Source organism: Nomascus leucogenys, chromosome 21 (genome assembly GCF_006542625.1).
Source record: "Nomascus leucogenys isolate Asia chromosome 21, Asia_NLE_v1, whole genome shotgun sequence".
NCBI classification, from domain to species: Eukaryota; Metazoa; Chordata; class Mammalia; order Primates; family Hylobatidae; genus Nomascus; species Nomascus leucogenys.
In genome coordinates this window covers 51289468-51299649 of record NC_044401.1, presented here as the reverse complement: position 1 = coordinate 51299649, position 10182 = coordinate 51289468, and the positions used below count along the sequence as shown (strand labels likewise).

At 43.3% G+C, this 10182-nt stretch overlaps 1 pseudogene; it reads left to right on the top strand.

Annotated features, from left to right (window-relative positions):
• Positions 1 to 9013: 9013 nt before the first annotated feature.
• Positions 9014 to 9766, top strand: LOC100588064 (annotated as a pseudogene).
• Positions 9767 to 10182: the final 416 nt, after the last annotated feature.

Genomic DNA, 10182 nt, shown 5'->3' with positions numbered 1-10182 from the left:
GTCTCTACTAAATTCTCTAGTGTAATTTTTACAATTAGGACCCCTACTTTGGAAAAATATCATTGCTTACTCAAAGAAGACATGAAAGCCTGGATTTCTATGGAGAATCGTCTCTCAGGGTGAGGGTGGATACCTGTTTTCTAATTAAAATACTAAAAAAGAGTGACCCCAAATCTATTTGAATTGTGCTTATATTTTCCACCTTGATTTTTACATGCCTAACATTGGAAAGAAAAGAAATTTTGGAATGTGGTCCAGCTAATAATTGATAACTCTATTCACTTAGGCTAGATTTTTGTGGCATGATAATAAAACATATGTAAAATGAATTTTAGAGGATTCAGAGAACTAAAATTTCATCAGAGACCTACAACCAGAGTTTGTTAAACAGAGTCTGCTATTTCAATGGTAATTTTTCCTCTGTCATTTAGACAGGGATACTTGAGGAAATCTTTCAGAGACTTGCGTTAGCTTCCCAAGCCATGTATATGAGGAACCACATAATAAAAACAATAGCTAACATTTCTATTAAGATCATTATGTGTCAGAAAAGTTTCCATGTTGGAGAAAGTTCCATGTGCTCATGAATAGAGTGTACATTCTGGGGTTGTTGGATAAAATGTCCTGTATATATCTGTTAAGTCTAGGTGTTCTAAGGTATGGTTTAAATCTGTCGTTTCTTTGTTGACTTTCTGTGTTGATGACCTGTCTAGTGCTATCAGTGGAGTATTGAAGTCCCCCACCATTATTGTGTTGCTGTTTATCTCGTTTCTTAGGTCTATTAGTAATTATTTTATAAATTTGGGAGCTCCAGTGTTAGGTGCATATATGTTTAGGATTGTGATATTTTCCTGTTGGACAAGGCCTCTTATTATATAGTGTTCCTCATTGTCTCTTTTAACTGTTGTTGCTTTAAAGTTTGTTTTGTCTGATACAAGAATAGCTATTCCTGCTCACTTTTGGTGTCCGTTTGCATGAAATGCCTTTTTCCATCCCTTTACTTTATGTGAATCCTTATGTGTTAGGTGATTCTCCTGAAGGCAGCAGATAGTTGATTGGTGAGTTCTTATCCATTCTGCAGTTCTGTATCTTTTAAGTGGAGCATTTTGGCAATTTACGTTCGATGTTAGTATTGAGATGTGAGGTACCATTTCATTCATTGTGCTATTTGTTGCCTGTGTACCTTAATTTTTTTGTCTGATGTTTTTGCTTTTTAAATTGTGTTTTCCTTTTATAGGTGCTATGTTATTTATGGTTTAAAGAGATTCTGTTTTGATGTGTTTCCAGGATTTGTTTCAAGATTTAGAGCTCCTTCTAGTAGTTCTTGTAGTGGTGGCTTGGTAGTGGCAAATTCTCTTAGCATTTGTTTGTCTGAAAAAGACTGTATCTTTCCTTCATATATGATGCTTAGTTTTGCTGGATACAAAATTCTTGGCTGGTAATTGTTTTGTTTGAGGAAGATGAAGATAGGGCCCCAATCCCTTCTAGCTTGTAGAAGGGTTTCTGCTGATAAATCTGCTGTTAATCTGATAGGTTTTCCTTTACAGGTTACCTGATGCTTTTGTCTCACAGTTCTTAAGATTCTTTCCTTCATCTTAACTTTAGATAACCTGATGACAGTGTACCTAGGCAATAATCTTTTTGCGATGAATTTCCCAGGTGTTCTTTGTGCTTCTTGTATTTGGATGTCTAGGTCTCTAGCAAGGCCAGGGAAGTTTTCCTCCATTATTCCCTCAAATATTTTAACAAACTTTTAGATTTCTCTTCTTCCTCTGGAACACTGATTATTCTTAGGTTTGGTTACTTAACATGATCCCAAACTTCTTGGAGACCTTGTTCTTATTTTCTTATTCTTTTTTATTTGTCTTTGTTGGATTGGGTTAATTCAAAGACCTTGTCTTTGAGCTCTGAATTTCTTTCTTCTACTTGTTCAATTCTGTTGCTGAGACTTTCCAGAGAATTTTGCATTTCTATAAGTGTTTCAATGTTTCCTGGTCCAATGTTTCCTGAAGTTTTGATTGTTTATTCTTTATGCTATCTATTTCCTTGAACATTTGTCCCCCCACTTCTTGTATCTTCTTTTTTAAATTTCCTTGGTTGGGCTTCACCTTTCTCCGGTGCCTTCCTGATTAGCTTAATAACTAACCTCCTGATTCTTTTTCAGGTAAATCAGGGATTTCTTCTTGGTTTTGATCCATTGCTGGTGAGCAGGTATGATTTTTGGGGGAGTGTTAAAGAGCTTTGTTTTGTCATATTGCCAGAGTTAGTTTTCTTGTTCCTTCTCATTTGGGTAGGCTCTGTCAGAGGGAAGGTCTAGGGCTGAAGGCTGTTGTTCAGATTCTTTTGTCCCATGGGGTGTTCTCTTGATGTAGTACTCTTCCCCCTTTTCTTAGGGATGTGGCTTTCTGAGAGCCAAGCTCTTCTGGGTCTAGCCACCCAGGAAGTCTGCCAGGCTCCGGTCTCGTACTGGGGTTGTCTGCACAGAGTCCTGTGATGTGAACCGTCTGTGGGTCTGTCTGCCATGGATACCAGCACCTGTTCTGGTGGAGGTGACGGGGGCGGGGGGGTGAAATGGACTCTGTGAGAGTTCTTAGCTTTGGTGGTTAATGTCCTATTTTTGTGCTAGTTGGCCTCCTGCCGGGAGGTGGTGCTTTCCAGAGACTATCAGCTGTGGTAGTATGGAGAAAACCAGCAGTGGGCGCGGTCCTAGACCTCCCATGAGACTATGCCCTATGTCTTCAGCTACCAGGGTGGGTAGGGAAGGCCCGTCAGGTGGGGGCAGGGCTAGGTATGTCTGAGCTCAGACTCTCTTTGGGTGGGTCTTGCTGTGGCTGCTGTGCAGGATGGGAGTGAGGTTCTCAGGTCACTGGAGTTGTGTACCTAGGAGAATTATGGCAGCCTCTGCCAAGTCATGCAGGTTGTCAGGGAAGTGGGGGGAAAACCAGCAGTCACAGGCCTCACACAGCTCCCACGCAATCTGAAGGGCCGGTCTCCCTCCCACTGTGTCCCCTCCTAACAGCACCGAGTCTGTTTCCAGGTAGTGGCTGAGCAGGGCTTGAGCACGTGCCTCAGGCTACCCACCTCCCAGCTGAGAAAGAAAAGGGCTTTGCTTTTTCTCCCCACCTATGGAATCTGCATGCTGGGTTCACACTCTCCTCCCAGTTCTGGCCAGGAGGCTTCTCGCCCAGTTCAAATTGTTACAAAGTTCAGTTGGAGATTTTTCTTCTCCCTGTGACATTTTCCCCACACCTCTGGCTGCCCTCCTGAAGGAGGGCAGTGGTGCAAGGCAGGAATGCCCTGATTGGGGACCCAACAAGCTCCCAGAGCCTTTCCCGCTGCTTCCTCTACCCCTGTATTTCACTCAGCTCTCTAAATTGACTCAGCTCCAGGTAAGGGCGGAAACTTCTCCCACAAACTAGACCTTCAGTTTCCCCAGTGGGGGCGTGTGTTTGGGAGCAGAGGATCTCCCTTTCCCTCTTCTTCAGTTTGGGCACTCATAGTGTTTGAGGTGTCTCCTGGGTCCTGCAGGAGCAATCCACTTCCTCCAGAGGGTCTGTGGGTCCTCTCAGGATTCCTGGTTTGTTTTTACAGTTGTTCTGGAGCTAAAATTCACAATGCGAGCCTCCGCACGCTGCTTTGTCTGAGTCAGAGCTGCAATCTAGTCCTGCCTGCCGTCCACCATGATGATCCGCTCAGATTTTATGTTTCTGTAAAAAAAAAAAAGGTCACTGGGGCTGGGCTCGGTGACTCACGCCTGTAATCCCAGCACTTTGGGAGGCTGAGGTGGTCGGATCATGAGGTCAGGAGTTCCAGACCAGCCTGGCCAACATGGTGAAACCCCCTCTCTACTAAAGATACAAAAAATTAGCTGGGTGTGGTGGTGCACGCCTGTAATCCCAGCTACTTGGGAGGCTGGGGCAGGAGAATCTCTTGAACCCAGGAACTGGAGGTTGCAGTGAGCCGAGATCATGCCACTGCACTCCAGCCTGGGTGACAGAGTAAGACACCATGTCAAAAAATGAATGAATGAATGAATGAATCCATCCACCTATTTTTTTTAAAAAAGAAAAAAATATATAAAAAAGGTCATTGGGATTTGATAGGGATTGCATCAAATCTGTAAATTGCTTTAAGTAGTGTTCTGCTCTTAACAATATTAAGTCTTTCCATTTACAATCACAGGATGTTTTCTCATTTATGCCTTCTTTCAGCAGTGTTTTGTATAGAAAGTCTTTTGTGTACAAGTCTTTTGCCTTTGTGGTTAAGTTTATTCCTAAGCATTTCATTCTTTTTGATGCAATTGTAAAGATAATTGTTTTTGTTTCCTTTTGGGATTGTTCATTGTTGTCTTTGCCCATTTTTTATTTTTTTAATTTAATTTAATTTTTTGAGACACAGTCTCACTCTGTCACCCAGGCGGGAGTGCAGTGGCACTATCTGAGCTCACTGCAACCTCTGCCTCCTGGGTTCAAATGATCCTCATGCCTCAGCCTCCCAAGTAGCTGGGATTACAGGCATACACCACTACACCCAGCTAATTTTGTACTTTTAGTAGAGATGGGGTTTCACCATGTTGGTCAGTCTGATCTTGAACTCCCAACCTCAAGTGATCCACCCTCCTTGACCTCCCAAAGTGCTGGGATTACAGGCATGAGCCATCGTGCCCAGCCATCTTTGCACATTTTTGATTGGGTTGTCTTTTTATTGTTGAGTTGTAAATGTTCTTTATATATTCTGGATACAAGTCAAGAGATGTGATATAAAGATTCTTACATGGTATTTTTTCCTGTTGTGGAGATGGTACTAATTAATAATTTGCAAAAAGGCTTAAATGCAATTGTCTTAGCTTAATAATAGCTAAAAATAATTTCTCTGTGTTTTAGAAGTTGGGAATGCTTCTCTTAGAATATAATGCTCATACTACTGTTGTTAATGGGAGTAGACAGCAAAAGAAATTACTCACAATGAAGAAATCAAAGCATGCTTTAAGATAAATATGGATCTTACATAAATAGCATTTACTTTCATTATAACCAACATTCAGAATATGACTAAAAATGGCATCTCAGATACCAAAATAGAGGACAGCCAGTCAATGCACTAATGATAATGTCATTTGGGAGTCACTGATTAGTGAGACAGCTATCTATACGACAGTTTTTTTACTTAAAGCTATTTGAGCTCTTAATTTATACAAGATTATGGCAAGTTTTAAAAATCTATTTTTCAGGCTGGGCACAGTGGCTCATACCTGTAATCCCAGCACTTTGGGAGGCCAAAGTGGGAGATCACTTGAGTTCAGGAGTTCAAGACTAACCTGGTCAACATGATGAAATCCTGTCTCTACCAAAAATACAAAAATTAGCCAGGTATGGTGGCAGGTGTCTGTAATTCCAGCTACTCAGGAGGCTGAGGCAGGAGAATTGCTTAAACTAGGGAGGTGGAGATTGCAGTGAGCCGAGATCATGCCACTGCACTCCAGCCTGGGTGACAGAGTGAGACTCTGTCTCAAAAAAATAAAAAATTATTTTTTAGGCTGGGCATGGTGGCTCCCACCTGTAACCCCAGCACTTTAGGAGGCCAAGGAGGGAGGATTGCTTGAGGCCAGGAGTTTGAAACTAGCCTAGGCAACATAGCAAAACACTCATCTCTACAAAAACAATTTTAAATATTTTTAAATTAGCTGGGTGTGGTGATGTGTCTCTAGTCCCAGCTACTCAGGAGACTGAGGCAGGAAGATCATTTGAGCCTAGAAGATTGAGACTGCAGTGAGCCATGATCATGCTACTGTACTCCAGCCCAGGCAACAGAGCAAGACCGTGTCTCAAAAAAAAAAAAAAAAAAAAGTTTTCCAAATACTCAACAAAATTAAAAGTAGAAAATTAGAGACATGAAGGAAAATGGCTGATAGGCTGATGAAGCATGATAAGGAATATGGAAGGGCAGGACAGAGAAACTATAAGAGGGGCAGCTATGGGAGTTATTTGTTGTGGATAGGACAGCCTTGGCTGGCTCCATTTTCTCTAGGACTTCATTGTAGTATAGCAGGAAGCAGTAATTTCTTGATGGATCAGATTCATTGTTATGGACGTCAAAGACTAAATTGGATTTAAGAAGATATGAGTCTGCAATAACTCAGGAATTTCTCTAAAGTTGTTTAAAATAAAAATGTTTGGATGCTTACATTTAGAAACTCTCATGCAATAGAATCTTTCCTTGAATGGCCAGGGCTTTGCTATAACGATTTTTCAGTAGTATTCTTAATGTTGAAAAGAAAAGATTTTTAATTTCTATACTATGAGTAAAGATACTGAATTAGAGTTGCAATTTCATACATACCCTTTGTTTCTTTCCTTTGAAATTCAGAAAAAGGCAATATAATTTTGTATTTAAAGGATTTTGATTTCTTAATTTTAATTTTTAGTATTTTTATCTAAATGAAAACCAAGATCCTGCTCTTTATTACTTTCCAATTGGCCTTGAGAACTAAAATATTCTCACTTATTCTGTAGTTACAAAACAATGTCTACTTGTTAGGCATCTTTAAGTCAGTGTCTCAACTTGCTTCTGCATTTAAAATGAACCCTCCTTATCAGTGAACAAGCAAATCAACATATAATATCTTCCATTAGACACTGTTTTATGGAATGTGGGGACATGTAGAACATATTAGCTGTGGTTCCTGCCCTTTAATGATTTGTGATTTAATTGGGAGGATGAGGTACTGTCTTTGACCATGTCCCATCATTTTAATTGTAACACAATGAGAACTGAGAACTGAGGTTTTCTTGACAGACTGGAATGTAAGGTTAACCTGACAAGTTGATATTTAATAAGGGCAATCATCAAGACATGCTCTAAGGCACTTCCAAAATCCAAACTGCACATGGACGAAGGTCTAGTTGACTTTAGAAGTAATATGATTTGTCAGTTGATGTGGTCCTAGCCTGGGAAATAGAAGTAAAGACTTAATTGAGTGATTCTGCTCTAATGAGATCACCTTATCCACATATAATATCATTTGTGGATAGTGTTAAATGGGTTATTGGCAGACTACAGGAAGTGCATTGAGCAACTCACCAAAACCATAGGTAGACCAGAAACCATGTCACAGGATAATGTACAAAGAGACAGGAAATGTTTGACCCCAAAAACAAAGAAATAGCTAGGCACAATGAAATCGTACTCAAGTACCTAAGGAGCTGTTATTTGGGAGGAGGGATGATTTTATTTGTGGCAGAACCGGGGCCACTTGATGGCCCAGGTGACGGAGTAGCAGGGCATTTGTCTTTGGGTCCAGTGTATTGTAATAATGGCTTGGGTTGCCTTGAAAGATATAGTAAGTTTCTTAAGATTGGAGGTATTTGGGGAAAGGATAGACTGTTGCTTGTAAGATATTTTCTTCTTCTATATCTCATTTGTCTTTTTATTTTGAAAAATTTCTAACCTATGGGGAAGTTTCAAGAATAATACATACTTGTATGTCCTTCACTTACATTTGCCAAGTATTGACATTTTGCCACATCTGGTTTAGACTTCTACATATTATTTGATGTTATTTATTTACTTTTAATTTTTTGTTGAGCTATTTGAGAATAATTTGCAGATACAGTGTTGCTTTACCCCTAAATACTTCAGACCTGGCTGGGTGCGGTGGCTCACACCTATAATCTCAGCACTTTGGGAGGCTGAAGCAGGTGGATCACTTGAGGTCACGAGTTCGAGACCAGCCTGGCCAACATGGCAAAACCCCATCTCTACTAAAAATACAAATTTAGCCAGGCCAGGCATGGTGGCACGCACCTGTAGTCCCAAGTACTCAGGCACAAGAATCGCTTGAACCCAGGAGGTGGAGGTTGCAGTGAGCTGAGATCACACCACTGCACTCCAGCCTGGGTGATGGAGTGAAACTGACTCAAGGAAAAGAAAAAAAAGGTTTCGATCTTTTAAGAACAAAACAAGGATTATTTTCTTACATATTCACAATATAATTATCAATTTCAGGAAATTAACATTAATATTACATAATATACATTTTATATACAAATTTAGCCAGTTGTCCAAATAATGTTCCTTGTAAATTTTTTTCCTTCAATCTAGGATCTAATTCAGAATCCCACATTGTATTTAATCATCTGTTTAGTCTCTTTTTATCTGAAACAATTCCTCAGCCTTTGTTTTTGTTTTTCTTGATACTGCCATTTATTTTAATTTTAATTAATTTATTTTGCAGACAGAGTCTTGCCCTGTTGCCCAGGCTGGAGTACAGTAGTGCAGTGGTGTGATCATAGCTCACTGTAACTTCGACCACCTGGGCTCAAGCAGTCCTCCTTCCTCTGCCTCCCAAGTAGCTGGGACTACAGGTATGTGGCACCACACCTCGCTAATGTTATTTTATTTTTTTTGGAGAGACAGAGTTTCACTATGTTCCCCAGACTAGTCTGGAACTCCTGGCCTCAAGTGATTCGCACACCTTGGCCTCCCAAAGTGTGGAGATTACAGGCATGAACCACCACACCCAGCCAATACTGACATTTTTTAAGAGGAAAGCAGTTGTGGAATTGTTTGTAGAATGTCCCTTGATTTTGGTTTTTCTCTTTTCGTATGATTAGGTTCTGGATATGTATGTCTGGCGGGAACATTATGTAGGCGAAGTCGTATCCCATACTAGTGTATCACATTAGGGAATGCATAATGTCTGTTTTATTGGTGTTGTTAACTCTGATCACTTTGTGGTATACTGTAAGGCATCTTTTCCCTTTGTAATGAATAAATGTGTGGGAAGAAAAGTTGAGACAATGTCAATATCCTGTTTACCAATAAACTTCTAGTCAGTAGTTTCAGCTTGGTAATATTTGCCCTAATTATGTTCAAGAACAGAGCAGGACCCAGGATGCAAGACCCTAGGCATCCCAAAGGCCTTCCACTGTCCCCAGGCCTTCCAAAGAGACAGCGGCAGGACCGCACAGTCTACAACTGGAAACAGCAGGAAGTGCTAGAAAATCACTTTAAGGGGGACCAGAACCCAGGCTATGACACACGACAAAAGCTGGCGAAGATACTCAATCTCGGGGAGTACCAAGTGCAGGTGTGGTTCAAGAATCGCCGGGCCAAATGCTCTCGGGAGCGGCGGTTCCAGAAGCAGCTCCAGCAGCTCCAGGAGCATTCTCAGCAGCAGCAACCTCAGCAGCAGCCCCAGCAGCAGCCCCAGCAGCAGCAGCCCCAGCAGCCCCAGCAGCAACTCCAGCAGCAGCAGCCCCAGCAGCAGCTCCAGCAGCAGCCCAGCAGCAGCAGCTCCAGCAGCAGCAGCCCCAGCAGCAGCAGCCCCAGCAGCAGCCCCAGCAGCAGCAGCCCCAGCAGCACTCCAGCAGCAGCAGCCCCAGCAGCAACTCCAGCAGCAGCAGCCCCAGCAGCAACTCCAGCAGCAGCAGCCCCAGCAGCAGCCCCAGCAGCAGCAGCTCCAGCAGCAGCAGCCCCAGCAGCAGCAGCCCCAGCAGCAGCAGCCCCAGCAGCAGCAGCTCCAGCAGCAGCAGCAGCCCCAGCCCCAGTAGCAGCAGCAGCAGCCCCAGTAGCAGCTCCAGCAGCAGCAGCCCCAGCCCAGCAGCAGCCCAGCAGCAGCAGCCCCAGCAGCAGCCCCAGCAGCAGCAGCCCCAGCAGCAGCCCCAGCAGCAGCCCCAGCAGCAGCCCCAGCAGCAGCCGCCCCAGTGCAGCCCTGGGCAGGAGGCCACAGAGCCCACAGAGCTCATACTGTGCCCCCTTTCCCTGAAGCTGTGGCCTCTGCCCCCCATCAGCCTGGGCCCTTGGGAATTCTCCCAGTGGTGGAACCCATGATCTGCAGCCTCCACCAGGCCTCAAGTAGCTTTGGGTGCAGAGCCAGGAGGGCGTTTGTCTGCCCTGGATCTAGCCCCTGGCCCAATCCCAGCCCCATTCCAGGCCCATTCAAAAGCCAAGGCCCAATCCCAGGTCCAGGCTCCATCCTAGGCCCTGGCCTGACTCCAAGCCAGGCTTACTCCCAGGCCCAGGCTTAGTCCTAGCCCCAGTCCCAGGTCCTGGCCCAATCCCAAACTTAAGATCACTCCCGGCCCCAGCCCTAGTCCCCTTGTGACCTCAGAGCCCTTATGCCTCCAATTTCTTGCCAGACAGTCATTCCCCAACTTCACAGAGCTCCTCCCACCCCTAGAC